Source organism: Ictalurus punctatus, chromosome 13 (genome assembly GCF_001660625.3).
Source record: "Ictalurus punctatus breed USDA103 chromosome 13, Coco_2.0, whole genome shotgun sequence".
In the NCBI taxonomy this organism is placed as follows: domain Eukaryota; kingdom Metazoa; phylum Chordata; class Actinopteri; order Siluriformes; family Ictaluridae; genus Ictalurus; species Ictalurus punctatus.
In genome coordinates, this window is record NC_030428.2 from 19,269,626 (window position 1) to 19,286,605 (window position 16,980).

The 16,980-nt window shown below is 40.4% G+C and overlaps 1 long non-coding RNA gene across 1 annotated transcript in view; it reads left to right on the forward strand.

Moving 5' to 3' along the window:
* The first annotated feature begins 401 nt into the window (after positions 1–401).
* The window catches only part of LOC108273516 (uncharacterized), a 46,019-nt gene continuing 29,440 nt past the window's right edge, over positions 402–16,980 (forward strand). Inside the window, exon 1 of the long non-coding RNA XR_008397784.1 lies at positions 402–621. This is a non-coding gene — a long non-coding RNA (uncharacterized LOC108273516). The remainder of the gene's footprint in view (positions 622–16,980) is intronic.

Below are 16,980 nucleotides of genomic sequence, written 5' to 3' on the forward strand. Positions count from 1 at the left end.
CAGTGACCTCTCACATCATCAAGACCTTGGAGAGACTGGTTCTGTCAGAACAAAAGTGGCAAGAAAAAGCATTTGAACCTTTTGGAATTTCATGGTTTTCTGCATAAATTTGTCATAAAATGTTATCTGATCTTCATCTAACTCAAGGGTATTGACAAATATAATGTGTCTAAAATAATAACACAAAAAAATTCTGATCTTTCATGTCTTTATTGAGAACAACCAAAAAAACCTCATAGTGCTTGTGAAAAAAGTATGTGAAACCTTGAGTTAATGACCTCAAAAAAGCTAATTGGAGTCAGGTTTTAACACACCTGGAGTCTCGTTAAGAAAATGAGTTTGGAGGTGTGGACTACAGCTACTTTGACTGTTAAAAACCCCTCAAACTTTTGGCGTTTGCTCTGCACAAGAAGCACATGTGGCATTGTTTTAAAAATGAATTCTAACCACCTTACATCCTCATCCTTTGGGAGTCCATGCAAAGTGGTTTTGCTTTTGCAGCACAGAAAACATCTTATAGACATGAACCTAACTCTTTCAGAATGGAACTACTGTACAACTGTAGTGTTTGAGGGTGGGTCAAAGTACACGTTGTTCCCAAGCAGACAATGAAGACCAGAGGTGGGTTTTTTTTGTTACAAAACTAGGTAGGGAAGTAAGTCTGGAATTACTGATGACTCATTTCAGGCTGTTCAGAATCAGTTCTTTCTTTTGGGAGATAATAACTCCATTTGTCATGCGCTTTGATTTTTGAAATGTTGCAGACTTTTTGCATTCACACACCGCTATATAATACACTACATGAAAGGTAATTTCTGGAAAAACATAATAGTGGCACTTTAAAGATGTGTTTGTCTTAAAGAGATTACAAATAGTAGTTTAGTAAATTGATAATGACTTAAATGACCCTGGGACAAGAAGTGATACAAAGTAAAATCATGCATCTACAGCAATTATGTTTTTCAGTGGGTGACTTATAATCCTGCATAGAAATGTAAAACTATCTAAATGTAAGAATGTACTGTCCAGTATTTTAGAAATTAATGGTAAGTCAGAGATAGGGTGAAAATTAGAAAGAACAGTAGGGTCCAAGTTAGGTTTTTTATGAACTGGAGTCACTGCTGCAGTTTTATGTGGTTGAGGGAGAAATGCAGAAGCTAAAGAATTGTTTATGAAGTGAGAAATAGGTGCAGAGAGGACAGAATAACAGCGTTTGCGGAGAAATGTTGTAGCAGGATCAAGGTGGCAAGATGAAGAACTGGATTTCAGTATTAAGTCACTGATAGAAGAGGGATTCGTAGGAGTAAAGCTAGACAATTGTTGATAAGTGTGGTCAGGCAGAAAACTAAAATCTGAGGCCTTGCCTATAAAGCACAGGCAGAAAGCATTCAACTTTTCCTTGTAATAATTCAGGAAAGAGCAACAGAACTCTTCAGATGCATGAACATCATGTGCTGGGGGTTGGGTGAACTTATTGATTGGGTCAAACAAAACCTTAGGCCTATTGCTTGCTTTATTGATCATTGTGGAAACATAATTAGATTGCACAAAGTTCAGAGCAGTTTTGTATGTGTTGAGGTGGTCAATAAAATCTAGATGGCAAACAGTAAGACCAGTTTTCCTATAAAGCAACTCAAGCGATCTGCCAATGACTTTTAAGGCCCAGAGTTCAGGTATATACCGGGGGAAGAGTGGGAGGATACATAATATTTATAATAGGGGACAGGCCTGATCTTAATAGGAGCATCAATTTATTGCATCAATTTATGTCTCATGAGTAAATAATTAACTAATATTCATTGTTATCTAAATTGCATAAAATAACTGTTGGCTTCAAAACACATGGAATGCTTATGAATTCTATGACACATTCGTATTTGGACACTATATGGTCCAAATACATACTTGGGATACTGCAGTGTCATTACTAATTTTTATGTACCTACTCTCAGTCTGCTGTAATTACTTTTTCATACTTTCATGAGGTTATTGGTCAAGCAAGATCCAGGCACGTTTTCAGATGAACATGTCTGTAGCTGACAATGTATTTGGGATTGTGTTGAAACATTAAGGCTATCAGTGTAGAAACTATACTTTAAAGTTCTGCAAAGATGGTTGTTGGGTTGTTGATAAAATTCCCTGTTAGCACAATTCAATTATAGACAATAATGTGATGTTAAAGTGATTTAGGCCATTTTACATTTATAGTATCTGCATTTAACTGTCACACTTTACTTTTGCTGTTGGACTTCTGATATAAGATGTCCAGTGTGCAGCAGCAGTCATGTTTGCATTGTTTTTGATATTGTCTTCCTTACTCATCATATGTATTAATGTTTTAATTATTAGCCCAAGGCCATGTAATGATTCATGCTTTTTTGTTCATTTTGTGTATGTGGTAGCTGCTAATTCATTTTCATGGTTCTTGCCTTCTCCTCACCCTTCCGTCAGCTCATCTGCTTTAGGTCTAGAAGATGCGGGTTTGTGTTTTTTTTGCCTCTGTTCTCCTTCTGTGCCTCAGGCTGCCTCCTCTGCTGTCTTTTGTTCTATTATACTGATTTCTCAATTGGTTTCCAACTCATTGGAGGAGAGACCCAATGTTTCAGCATGAGCACATATCTTTTCATGTATTATTTTACAGCTGTGATCTTCTTTGAAGATCAAGGGCTTTGTCCATTCAACATAGTGGTATGTGTTTAATAGCAGGATAAAACTGTAGCCACTCCTTTCTCCTGGTCAGATAATAGGAGCAGTCACTTTCACATTCACGTGTAAGTGTGTTTTCAGGGGAGCGGGATTGTGCCCCATTTTTGTGGGATATAACAATGTCAGCCAATATTTAAATTTCACTGAATTCAGAGAGTACCATGAACATGGTCTAAGAAATGGAACTTCTAAAGAATGGGTATCTCAGAAGTTACAACCTTGCAATCTTGTGTTACATATTGATAGTTATTGCTAACACAGTGCAGTTCCAATTAAACTTGCAATTAGTTTTTTAATCTCAATTTTCAATGCTTTTAAAAATAAAGTTTAATAACTATTTTTTATTTGTAGTGTGAAGTGTATAAAGCATATACTGTATCTGTTAAGAATATTCCAGAGGGTGTGCATGTGTGTGCGTGATGCACATTTGAATGCATACAAATACTGGCATACTAATGGCACACAGACTTCTAAAATACAGTATAGTTTGATTCTCTATTTCATGAAAGCCACACATCATCTCAAAGAAAGCAATCCATTTTCTGGCATGGTACTTTGCATAATACAGATTGTTATATTCTCCCACTTTTTCTTTCTTTTGGATGTGCAATTCAGGGGTTTCTTTTGAACACCAAGCATTCTTTAATCTGTGAGAGTTTCAAAAGCTGGAGCAGAGGGATGATGAAAAGAAAGAAAATGCAGAAACATATAAAAACATTTTTTTTTTAATAATTCAGCCATCTCTGTGGAATGCAAGCATTTAACATTTTGTCAGTGTCGGTGCAACTGTTCATCTGATGCATGTCAACATCATCTTTTGATGAGAATACTGTATTCAAATATTGTCAGAAAAGAGTGAAAAAGAATGCCAAGGACATGCCACATTGCTCAGTAAATGCTGACTAATTTCATTTATAATGCAACACTCACAATTCACAAATTGCTAACCTATTCCTGTCAAATTGGCCCCATTATTACAGTGAAGGAAAACATCATAAACTCGATCAATTGAAGCATAGCACTTCATTTACTTTGCTGTGTAGGCCAAAAATGATGAAAGTGGAATTGGGTCAGGTCTTGCTCACAATAAACAGCGCCTGTGACAATGCAGACAACTAACTAATTGAGATGCATCAAGCTGACATTTCAGAGGTAGAGAGAGAGCAAATTTATCCAATAAACCAGGCCTTGCATAGTAGTCATCCGTCGACTGAATTTTCACTTAGGAAACTTCATTTCTCCATAAAGAACATTAGAGTATATGGTCCTTTGCATTTGAAGCATGTTCAGAAACCACATTAGCTATTGAGCCTCATTCATTCCATTCTGTTCTGTCCCCTGTAGTCTTCTGCAATATTTGATTCTTAAATCTGTGTCATTCTCACGAGTTAAACTCTCATGCAAGATCACTCATAGTGAAGTAGAGTCCAAATAAGAGAGAGTCAGAATAAAAATACTATGAGGATATGATAGATAACAATAACACAAATTAAATACATAGGATGAATAAAAGAGTGTCACGTAATGGAGGCACAGGCAGGAGCAAATGCATGTATGGCAGTTGGTATGGTATAACAAATCCAAAGGAATAGGCATAAGTCAGTAAACAAACAGGCAGAGGTCATGCGATCAGGCAAACAGTCCAAAGCAGGCAAGGTCGATACACAAAGTCGAGGGCGTAAACAAAGTCAAACCCAGAATACAAAAAACACGATAGAAAGGCTTGATAAAGATAGAGACAACAGCAACTGAGCGTTTACATTGCAAAGTATGTGTCAATAATCAGTCTATTACAAAGGGTGCTTGCTGTGTGTGTGTTTGGAAACAGGTGTCACTAATTAGAACTCTGGAGATGGTGAACGTGTCTGTGTGTGTTTGGGAAGTGTAGTTGTCCTCAGCCATGTTTGTAGTTAGTGTTGCATTCTGGGAAATTGAGTTGCTGGCTTCAGATGACATGGCAGGCTGAACATGTTAATTTTGTGCAGTAGTGTTAATAAGCTATAGGTGCAATTAGACTAAATTTTAATGTACTTAATATCTTCTGTAACCACTGTATCCTGGTCAGGATCACAGAATCTAGAGTCTTTCCCAGAAAGACTGGTTGTGTAGGGACTAGACCCTTCATGAGCTATCGTAGGGCACCATGTATACACACATTCAAATCTGGGGCAATTTACAGTAGTCAATCCACCTACTGGCATGTCTTTTGGGAGATGGGAGGAAACTAGAGAAAACCAACATGGACATGGGATCAACATGTGAAACTCCAAACAGTCAGTAACCTAAGCTCAGGATCAAATCTGGGATTCTGAAGCTGTGAGGTATGAATGCTACCTACTGCACCACCATGCCACCTTGCACACACTATGATTTCTAAAACTACAGATTATGCCAGACCCACACACTCAGGGGAAAAAAATGTAAAATTTTGTACTAAAGACGGTACAAACCATTGTCACTGGGGTGGTACCACTTAATGGGACAGAACTGTACCTTAATATAAAGAAACAAATGTGTACCTTTCCGGTATGTACCTTTTAAGGACATGATTTTTACCAAATTGTAACTTTTGTATTATTTAAACTTGCTGGTATAAATACAGTGGGGGAAATACGTATTGGACGCGTCATAATTTTTTTCAGTAAATATCTTTCCAATGAGACTATTTGTCATGATTTCCCCTTGAGCGCTGTGGCGTGCAGCGTAATCGGAAACCCAAGCGTGAGCTCGAAGCGCAAGCTCGAAGGATGAGCTAGGTGCTCCAGCGCACGCTTTTGGGTTTTCATTGACACTGACTTTGCTTACTTTCCATACGTGCCTTTGTTATGGTTTATGTCCTGTCTCCGTCCCTGTACTGTCACTGGTTATTTCCCGTCTGTGTCATCATTAGTCTCAGCTGTTTTGTGTTCACCTTTGATTACGTTTGTCATTTAAACCCCTTGTGTCTCTTTGCACTTTGTGGAGTACTGAGTGTTGTCACCATACCAAATGTTTGCACCTTGTTCCTCATTTTGTTTCATAGTCTTTGATCTTATTTCTTGTGTCTCTTACGTGCTTTTACCTTGCCTAGTTTATGCCTGTTTGCTAATCGCCTGACCCATTGCCTGTTTTTGACCATGCTATTGTCTCATAATTTGGATTTGTTTGCCTGCCTGTCTTTAATAAAAGCTCTTATATGCATTTGCGTCCGTCCTAACCTCCATTACGTTTAATTACGTGACACTATTCACATGAAATTTTCATCAGACATCAGTATAAACTCAAGACATCTAGAAATATAAAGAATTCACAACATTAAAGTCCATAAATAAAGTTATGTGTAATAAAGTGGAATGACACAGGAAAAAAAGTATTGAACACACTAAGAAAAAGCAGTTCTCCAAGGTAAGGTAAGGCAAGCAACCAGCTGAAATCCGTAAGTAATTATACCCCCTATCTGGGCTGTTGGACCGCACAGAGTAACCAGCTCGGGATTCAATTAGATTCATCTTTAAATATGGGAATAACAACACAAACAAGGTTGTGTGAAAAAGGTTGCGGTATATTGTAACAGACAATATATACATATAATTGTACAAATTAAACAAACCAGGCATAACTTCAGGGTGGGCCAAGGCCAAAATAATAAACAAAAGAATTCTATTGTTTAGGTAGCTAGCTTACCTAAAAGGAAAATAGAGAAAATACAAGTATTCTTCCCTAACTACCTAAGCAAAGAAACAGAGACAAAAGGAACCCTCTCCCAAAAGAAATGGCAGCCACACCCCTACTGCAAGTGATCCATGTGAACATATATACAAAAGTGAAGAGAATACACATAAACAGATTTAGGGATAACCAAGCTCGGAGTCAAAAAACCAGGCAAAAGTCAAATACCAAAACAGCAGTCAGAAAATAGCATACAACCAAACACAATCTCATGTAACCACGTCCAACATCCCACCATTCTCACTCCGTCTTCCTCTTTAAATATGGCCACCATAGGGCATGCCGGAAAGTCTGGGAGGGAGTTCGGACCTGCACACAAAATGTCACAGCACACAAAAACTTCCTGTCCCAAGATAGCGGGTTGTAACAGGGCAAATTTATATCAGCTTTGTTAGTAAATTGATGGTCTATAAAAAAGGTTTTTCATTACCAAGGTGTCACACAAGAAACATCTCATGATGGCTAAAAGCAAAGCGCTCTCCCAAGACCTTCACAACCTTATTATTCCAAGACATATTGATGGAATCGGATACAGACGTATTTCAAAATTTCTGAATTGTCCAGTAAGCGCTATTGTGGCCATTATCCGCAAGTGGAAGCAACATCACTCCATCATCAACTGGCCATGCACAGAAGCTCCTCGCAAGATTTCTGAACAGAGAGTCAGAAGAATAGTCAGAAGAGTAGCCCAAGAGGCAGCAACACTTGGAGGCAGCAGGTGCCAGTGTCACAGAGAAAACAATAGGCACTGTTAAATTATGTTTCATATTCTACTTATAAATAATATAAGTAATTAACAAATAATGAATGCAAGATAGATAGGCTACAAAACATAATAATCTTTAGTATTAACTGTCTCTAATGAGACTTGGTTGGTAGTCTTCATAAGTAATGATAAAAACTCTTGTTCTGCTGCAAAACATTGGTTACATCTGATTTTCTTCTATTGAAGTAATACTTTATCACATTTTCAGGGTTCATCTGGAGGGTTTTAAAGTTCACAGTGAATGTACCCAATCCTGACTCGGCATAACTGGCATTAAGTTAACAAGCTGTAATATTTCTTTTTTTTTTTTTTTTTTTTGGGGGGGGGGACTGACAAATCTGTAGGTGTGAGATATGACTTATTCAACACAGGATTCGAGACTGAGTTTAGACTTTTTAAGCCATCTTCCTGGAACAGTCTCCAGCTCTTATTTCATTGCAAAATGTTTTCTCAGTGAGTCTGAAAAAGAAGAACATGAGCCAATTTACTTCCTTAGTGACATCAATAACAAGTTGCACCCTCTATCTCCATAGATTTTTGTAATTAGCTCCTGTTCCCTAACACAAAGCTCAAACACCTCTTGCTTTCTTGTTGCATCAGTTGTGGGATGCGCTGCTTTATTTTTCATGTATGCTTGTTCTCTCTCTCTGATCCCACTTCATAGAGAATATTAAGGATGTCCTGTTTACTCCCAAAGAACTAAGATTCTTCTGACATCATGTCTTAACTCAACAAAGAGAGATTTTATTGTATTTTGGGTTGGCCAGGGTGCACTAACAATAAGTAATATGTTGAAAGAAAGTCCTTTCAAACTACAGGAGTGGAAAGTTTTTTCAAACTGTTATTTTCTATTTAAAAAAATATTTTAATGCTTCTATAACAGTATAGACATTGACTGGAAGAAGCAAGTTTTTTAAATTTTTTATTTTATTTTTACTTTTACAAAATATGAATGTATATAAAGATATATGACAGCTGCAAAAAGATGTGTCTGTCACAGATGAACAAATAAATGTGCACTGGTAGGGATGTCACGATACCAAAAATCTAGTAGTCGGTACCGATACCACCAAATGTCTTCCATTGTACTACTAATGATTTCGATCACTGTTAATGGTTACTTTTCACTATATTTTCACTGTCAATGCACAACATAGGAAAGCATAGAAAATCAATGTACACATGATAAAAAAAAAAATGTAAGCAAAATGCATTTATTAAAATTACTGGAACACAAGAATTGATATTAATTTAAACAAAAATTGGAGAGAAAAAAAATGCAAAAAAATATCACAAGATAAACATGTATGTAAAATCTACATTAGCAATCAGGCGATAGTAGAGCCAATAGGAGCCTGGTTAAATCCCAGTTCAGGTTGCATTTTAAATGAACAGTTGTTCAGTGATCATTAAATATTTTAATATTTTTATCTGAATTTTGAAAATATCTTGAGCATGTTGTCTGACATACCATTAGTTCCCAGCATGTAAGCTTTGACTGTATTTTATATTAATTTAATTAATTTTCTTCCTGCTTCTCCTTGTATTGCACATTTGTTCTCTTCCCTTTGTAAGATGCTGTGGAATGTGCTGCTTAGTCTAAATCCTGTTTGTAAAAAAAGATCCAGATTTACACACAAAACTATTACTTTTGCTTAAGCATGGTGTGGGTTTTATAATTATTTTTTTCCCTCAAAGCAAACAGTTAAATGTTATCTACTAAAATTCATATAAAATGTCTGTGAGAAAGGTCACATAAGATCAACCTCAATCTTAGTTTTCTCTGTTATTTATTTGTTTATTTATTTACTTTTACAATTACCATATTGTAGTAAACAAAATCAAGTAAAGAGGGCATGAATGAAATAGAATGATTTGAACAGACAAGGATATTACTTATACAAGGTAGGCATCTTTTTCTCAATAGATGTTCATTGTCATATTGTCACTGAGTTCACTGGTTTGAACACAAATTTAGATCTGGAGTTATTAATTAAACCAAGGCGACATACAAAAGGGAGAAGGCAGTAATTATAATTAACGAAACAATCAATGTGAGATGAGTAAACAGGCTAAACTAGGCAGAATTCTATAAACATAAACAGGCTGTGTGCATGTTGGAAAGGCTAAGTAACATCACTGAAAAAACCAGGACTAAGATTCCTCAAAAGCTGTCTTGGAAGTCCAGGTAAGGATGCTGGTGTAGAATGCAAACAGGTGTGCTTGATTTAAAGTTCAGGGGTATTGAACTGAGCTTGTGGTCGATTATGTTATGGGTTTGGTGGCTGGCTAGGGATAATGGGGAGTGTAGTTCAACAGTTCAGCAGACCTCAGTGAGGACACAGACATGACAAAACTACACTGATTGAAATGATTTACTGGGTCTACCACTTGAGTGAGGAGCTGGATTTTTGGGGTGATGGACAAAAATATCCCTGATGAAGAACAGCTCCTTGTGGACGTTAAAACTCTGTTGGCATGTGCCACCAAGGAGGTGTTCACCACTGGCCCTATCTTGAAACATGAAGATCCATCACTCCATATTGTGGTGGAAGTAAATACCCTCAAAACTGGGATGGGAGTTGTAATATCTCAGCAATTAAGGGACCATCCAAAACTGTACCACATGGCTTTCCTTTCACCTGCTGAGAGATATGATATTGGAAATCCAGAGTTAATATAAGTAAAGGCTTTGGAGGACTGGCATCATTGGCTTTAGGGGCCTGACCATCTTACCAAGGAGGAATGAAGTGAGTGGAGCCACAATATAACTAATACCCCTCATAAATCTATAGAAACCCAGGAGCATAAGAAAATATTTCATAGTTTTAGAGGTTGATCATGCTATATGATGTAGCCTAAAAGGTTAAATTCATAGACTTTTCAACCAAATTATTTTGCAAGAGTTTATGAAGGACACATTTGACATGTTCTTGCAGGGAATGGAAGTAGACCAGAATGTCATCAACATAAGCAATGGTCAATTTTCCTAACATGTTTATAAGGATGTCATTTACAAAGACTTGCAAGACAGATATGGTACTGAAGTCTTCCACTGTCCTTTCCAAGATATGCATAATCATGCATGGTTTTTTTTCACTGTTCTAGGGCCAGTGGAACTGGGGCAAGGGATAATGACACTTGACAGTGATCTGGTTTAGACCTCAATTGAAGATAGAGTTGTTGAGCTGGATCTTGATCTATGAAGCTCCAGTGTTAATCAGTACTGTAAAGACTTGGTGTCTGAAAGATGCACTACCACTGTGAGTAAAAAAGAGTTAGAGTAAGGAACCATGTGAATCCCATTTCCTTGGTGATCCTCCTGAGACAAGTTGAGGGGAATTAAGCTATGACATGGGTCACTTCCACACAGTAAAAACAAATTCCACTCTCCAAGCATCGCATATGTTTGGGCAGGGTAAGTCAAGCATGGCCAATATGCATGTATTTAGGAGACTGTTTTATTTCTTGACATGAAAAGGGGGCATGCCGCAGTCTTCTCTTGAATACCAATTTTAGAGAAGAATAGCAATGTCACTGGTGGTTTCTAGTGACAGGTGGTTGTCTCTCCTTGCTATCCAAATGATGATTTGCTTTTATAACCCTTGGCAGAAAGTGGTTATGGGAGCCAGTGTGTTTTATTCACACCTCGTTGCTAACATTCTAAATTCTAGGGCACACTCAGCTCCAGTACTTTGACCTTGCTTGAGGGTTCTGTTGCTGGCCTCCTTACCTTCTGGAAAAGAAGATTATGATCAAACAAATTGCAAAATAGTGTAGTGTAATGAAGTGGACATATGACTGTGTGCTTTCACCCCATCAGTCTACATTGGAGTAGCCAGGTCAAAGCCTTGTCTAAATCATTTTAATCAGAGAAAAGTTGTTCCTAGATGGGAGATCTTGGTAGTAATTTTCAGGCTGACTACTGACAGATCAATTTCAGTGGCTTGGCATAGCTGCTGGGACTGTCATGGTGTGTAGCATTTGCAAATTGGAAAGTTCATCCAATGTGGAGTGAATAATTGTGTTGTTCCGACACTACTCTTCCATGGACAAAAAACATCTGGGTTACGCATGTAACCCTGTTCCCTGAGAAGGGAACAAGATGTTGCGTTTAGCATAACACTATGGGAGCGCCCTTGCACGCGTGATCAGTGTCTGAAGCTTGTGTAAAATCCTGCCTCTATTTATAGGCTTGCCATGATCAGGTGATGTGGCAATTAAGCGTGTCGCGTGATATAAATATGGCACCTGTGAACCATGCCGTCAGCCTCTATTCTCTGAAGAGAAGACGCAATTCACAGGCCTTCCCTGGCATGACAAAGCTACACAACATTTTGTTCCGTTCTCAGGGAACAGGGTTACATGCGTAATCCAGATGTTCCCTTTCAAAGGGAACTTCAACGTTGCGTTTAGCATAACGCTATGGGAACGAGAATACCCACTCTATCACACCGAGGGTACGGCCTGTTAAAAAAGACCCAAGCCCGAGGGTCACTGCAAGACACTTGAGCCCGGGATGGAATGAATATCCAGGCTGTAATAATGAATGAATATGTGTGGCGTAGACCACCCTGCAGCAGCACACACATCCTGTAAGGATAGCCCTTTGGACAAGGCCATTGCGGAGGCAACCGCTCTAGTGGATTGAGCCCTTATGCCCAGAGGCGTAGCGAGACCGCGCACCTCATAAGCAATAGAGATTGCTTCCACTATTCAATTAGAGATGCGCTGCTTTGACATAGCATCACCTCTACTGTCACCGCCAAAGCAGACCAGCAGCTGCTCCAACTTACGCCACTGGCCGGAGCAGTGGACATAAGTACAGAGAGCCCTTACTGGACACAGCAGGTGCATTCTCTCTTGTCCCGGTGTGGGGAATGGAGGAGGGCAGAAAGCCTGCAACACCACAGGCTGGGCAGCCGATGTAGGCACCTTGGCTAATCCAGGGGCAAAGTCAGGGCAGGAAGGGGAAACAGAGAGAGCTTGTAGATCTCCTACTCGCTTGAAAGATGTCAGGGCCAGCAGAAGAGCTACCTTTATAGTCAGAAGCTTCTCAGAGGCTGACTCTAAGGGCTCAATGGGGTCCCTGACAGACCTTCCAGGACCACAGAAAGGTCCCAGGAAGGTATGCGCAGCCTGCAGATGGGCCTCAGCCTCCTGACACCATGCATGAACCTCGAAGTTAGAGGATGTTGCCCCACAGAGGCTCCATCAACAGGGGCGTGGCTGGCCTAAATGGCGGCCACGTAAACCCTGATTGTAAAGGAGCCCACCCCACTGAGATACGTTCTTGTAAGAACTCCAGGCCTGTAGCTATTGCGCAGTTCACTGGGTCTACAGTGGATCCCTGTGGATGGGAATCTCACAAGGAGTGCCATCTAGCAGGGATATTATCTCTAAGAACCATATTCGAGCTGGCAAATAAGGTGCTACTAGCAGCAGACATAGACTGTCTTGGTGAACTCTCACTAGAACTTGTGGGAGCAGAGCAATTAGGGGAAAGCGTAAAGATGTTATCTCGGCCACAGGTGCACCATGGCGTCCAGCCCTAATTGTGTGGGGAGGAGTGATGGCGAACCACAGCGGGCCGTGTGTTGTCTCCTCCGAGGCGAACACATGCAGTCCTGCTTGGCCAAACCTCGCCATATGGACTCCACCACTTGTGGATGGAGCCACTAATTCCTGGGTCTCAACCATTGCCTCAACAGGATGTCTGCCCCCATATTCCCAGAATGTACATTGCACTCACTGACAAACTTTCCTTCTGCCCAGAGAAGAATTAGTTGCGGCTGCCTGAACAGGGGGTGCGGACATAATCCTCCCTGGTGGTCAATATATGAGACCACCGCTGTGTTGTCTGTAAACACATGGTGACCTCTCATTTGAGGAAGAGGGAATTTCAGTGCTAGAAATATGACCCACATTTCTAGGCAATTTATATGCCGCTCCAGATGAGGGTCCCTCCAGAGACCGTGAGCTGGACAGCTGTCTAAGAACGTGCTCCAGCCCCTGAGGGAGGTGTCTGTCATTACCTTCTTGCACTAAGGAGACACCCCTAGAGTGTGAACCAAGGCTAGAAACTGGGGACACTCAAATTCTCGGAGCACATAGGTATCGCCACATGACACTGATTACTCTGAGGTTTTGTACTTAGACGAAACCCCCAACTTCTCAGCCACCACTTAACAGTCTCCTGTGCAATAGGCCCATAAGCTCCAAAAGTCTCCCAAAATCCAGCTTTATCTTGCTCACTGTTGATAGGATTGACCCTACACATGTTGGGGATAGAAATGTAGTAGAATCCTTTATCATAGTAGAATCCTTATAACCCCTAGAAAATTTGTCCACTGCACTGGGGAAAGCATACTTTTCTGAGGTCCAACCTGAGCCCCAAGCTCTTCATGTGGGCGAGAACAACATCTCGATGTTGAACTGCCAGTTCCCTGGATCGTGCTAGAATTAACCAGTCATCCAGGTAGTTTAGTACATAGATGCCCTGGAGTCCCAATGGAGCCAGAGTGACATCCATGCACTTTGTGAACGTGCGAGGGGATAAAGCTAGCTATATTTCTATGTGCAAATGTGCACCTTTTTAGATCTATCTTCACAAACCAGTCCTCAAACTCAATCTGTGGAATGATAAGTTTGGGCGTCGGCATCTTGAACCTGTATGTCCGAAGAGTACAGTTCAGATGATGCAGATGTAAAATTGGCCGCATACTCCTCTGTTTTTTGTGGACCAGGAAATAACAGCTGTAAAAAACCTCCCTCCCTCAGGGAATGGGGTACATATTTTATGGCCCCTTTTGTCCAAGAGGGATCTTACTTCCTGCGCTAACATTGGGCTCTGGTCTGTGCTGACTACTGTGGTGAGCACACCCGGTGGGTCAAGCTCTAAACTGGACCCAATAACCCTTTTCTACGGTAGACAGAACCCTTGGAGACACATTTGGCAGTAGTTTCCATGCTGTCAGACGGTCTTTTAGTGACGTTAACTATTCCACATTCTATTGGAGGGAAAGCATCAGATTTTTGTTGCCCTGTGACAGCTCGCTGACCAGAGAACACTGAAAACTTGGGACAGCCTTGGTTAGGGGAGGCCCTACAGTAGCACTGGGGGCTAACTGCCCTAACAAGCTCATGTCCCCTGATACATCCCTCCACGGCCCCTCAGGACTGCTCTTCTTTGTCTGCTTGGCTTTTATGACCATTCTCAGATCAGGCCTAGTAGCAGGCCGCGACTGTGGCCGCACGGCTCCTCTGGCTGTCTGCAGGGGTTGGCGGGCTGCCATACTCGCCTTCTGTGTCTCCCTCATACTAGCGCTGGCCCGGGCTCCACTCTTGGAAGCCCGAGTGAACTCGACACAATAGGGAAGGAACTGGCTGAATGTCGCCATATGTCTAGCTCACTCAGCAGGTCTGCTTGGTAGGCCTGCAACACTGTCATTGTCTGCAGTGACCCACAAGCAAGACTACTACTGCATCGGCCTTGCTCACCAATGCCATGGTGGCCTTATATGGTGGCTTGGATGGCAAAGCCGGCCAGTCTATTTACCTGCCATCGATGGGGAGAGGTAGCTTGCAAGCGCCTCCTCCACCTTCAGCATAGCTAAATAGCCAGGCCGTTCACGCCGAATAATCCAACATCATTGAGTTATAAATACAGCTTATACATGGTTTTCCCCAAGAAACCTGATATTTTGTCATGCACTTCTGGAACAAAGGGGAGTTGTCTGCAGTGTGAGGGATTTACTTTCACTGGGGAAAAAAAGGCTCATCCAGCCTTAGTAATCACTTCAAGCAGTTCTTTATATGCTGCTCTCAGTTTTTAGCACATCCTTCTGGCTCCTCGCATTCAGATAGGAATTATTATTATCATTTTTGTGTGTGGTTTTTTTCTCGCTCTCTTTTTTCCCCTTTGGTTTTCCATAGCGGAAAGAGGAGCTGCGAAGCGAGCTCCAAATCCAGTGGAGAGCCGGAGCCGGAAGACAGAGCAAGAGACACAGCAGTGCTTCTCTCTGGCTCTTTTTCCGGATCCATAAGAGATCACCCGGACCTGAGACAGCTAGCTGCCTCGGCAGCGGCTGGCCCAGATCCGTGAGGCTCTGAAACCCAACTCGCCAACTCGGTTTCCAAGAAGAGCGCGAGTCATGTCCTAATGTAGGCATTACCATGCGCAGCCTCTCGAGACTGCCATCACGTGCTATACCCCCAAGACACTTAACCCAGAAAGTGTGCACTATTCACCGTGATGAAACGGGAGCAAGCCATAACACACTTCCCGAATTCTCTCACTCATATTTTTCTCTCTCGCTCATTCTTTTCTCTCTCTCTTTTAAAAGGAATAGAAAAGTTCTGAGATTTTGAGAAAAGATAGAGAAGAAATTAAGTGTCTTTTTGTTTTTAGGGGTCAGGGGTTATTGGGCAAACCAAGGCAGACAAACTATTAGGATTTGTGAATCTATATCCCGGGAAGATCCCTCAGAAAATTGTTAGGATTTTAAACTAGAGAATCTCTGGGTTACTATATTTAAAAAGATAGAGAGTGAAAATACAAGAAAGACTGCACCCTCTCCTCGCTACACACTTCCCACACCAAGGCCTTGGGAGAGTTTGCCAAATGACACACAAAGTTCAAATGGCAAGATCTCTCATTTATCCAAAGAAAGGCAGAGTATATATCAGGCTTGACACACAACAAAGACAATTGGTTAAGTATTGATTGATTAGATGGAAGGGCATATTTGCATGAAACAGAAAGGTATGTAAATGCGCAAATGGTGAGGGGACAAAGGAATGCACAGATGGTGAGGGGCTTTATCCATCCACACCTCAGTCAACAGAGAAACAAGGAAAAAAGGTGTTAACACAGGAACCAGGAAACAGAGAGAGTGGGGGTGTTCACAGGGAGGGGAGAGGGTTCACAGTAAACACAGTAAACAAACAAGAGGGGCAAAGCAATAATTGTACTCTGTAAACAGGCCGAGAGTCAGGTCATCAGCAAACTAAGCTGAGGTAAACAAGCTAAACAAAACAACCTAAAGTCAAACCTGTGTTAACAATGCACATGACGGGAATTTATTTTTTTTTATTTTTTTTTAATCACTGATTAGACTAAAATATATTGTAAAGTTATTTAAAGAAGTGGTGTTGATTGCAATCAGTTGTTGATTAAAAGTGTGATTGTGAACAGGGATATGGTTTTGATTGATTGATCATGTAACAGGTTTTTAGTTTGTTGGCTAGCAATCATGTGAGATTTAGTTTAGAGTTTTAGCAGACACAGATATAACATAAGCACTTTAATGACAGTTATATCAGGACACTTGATAGAGGTTGTTAGAGGAGTCATGGTCTCTGAAATTAATTACACTGAGGACCCATAATAGGTAATTTGAGACAAATTATGATTTAATTGATGTTCTTTTAGTAAAGGCTTTATTTTTGCATAATGTTGGTTACTGCATATTTTTAAACAGCTACACCAGATCAAATTGGCAAAGTGGGTGAGACTATACTGATTAAACAAAAAAGCTACACTAAAAGATTAATTTTATTAAAAGAGAGAAATGAGATTTATAACTGTAATACTTTCAGAGTAAAGAACCAAATATTTTATAAAGTAACACTTTAGGAAAAGGCCTGGAAAAACTGGCAAACATACATACACTCACTGAACACTTTATTTGGTGTTCTGTTGGATTCAGATCTGGTGACTGGGAAGGCCACTGAAGAACATTGAACTCATTTTCATGTTCATGAAACCAGTTTGAAAAAACTTTTGCGTTATGACTTGT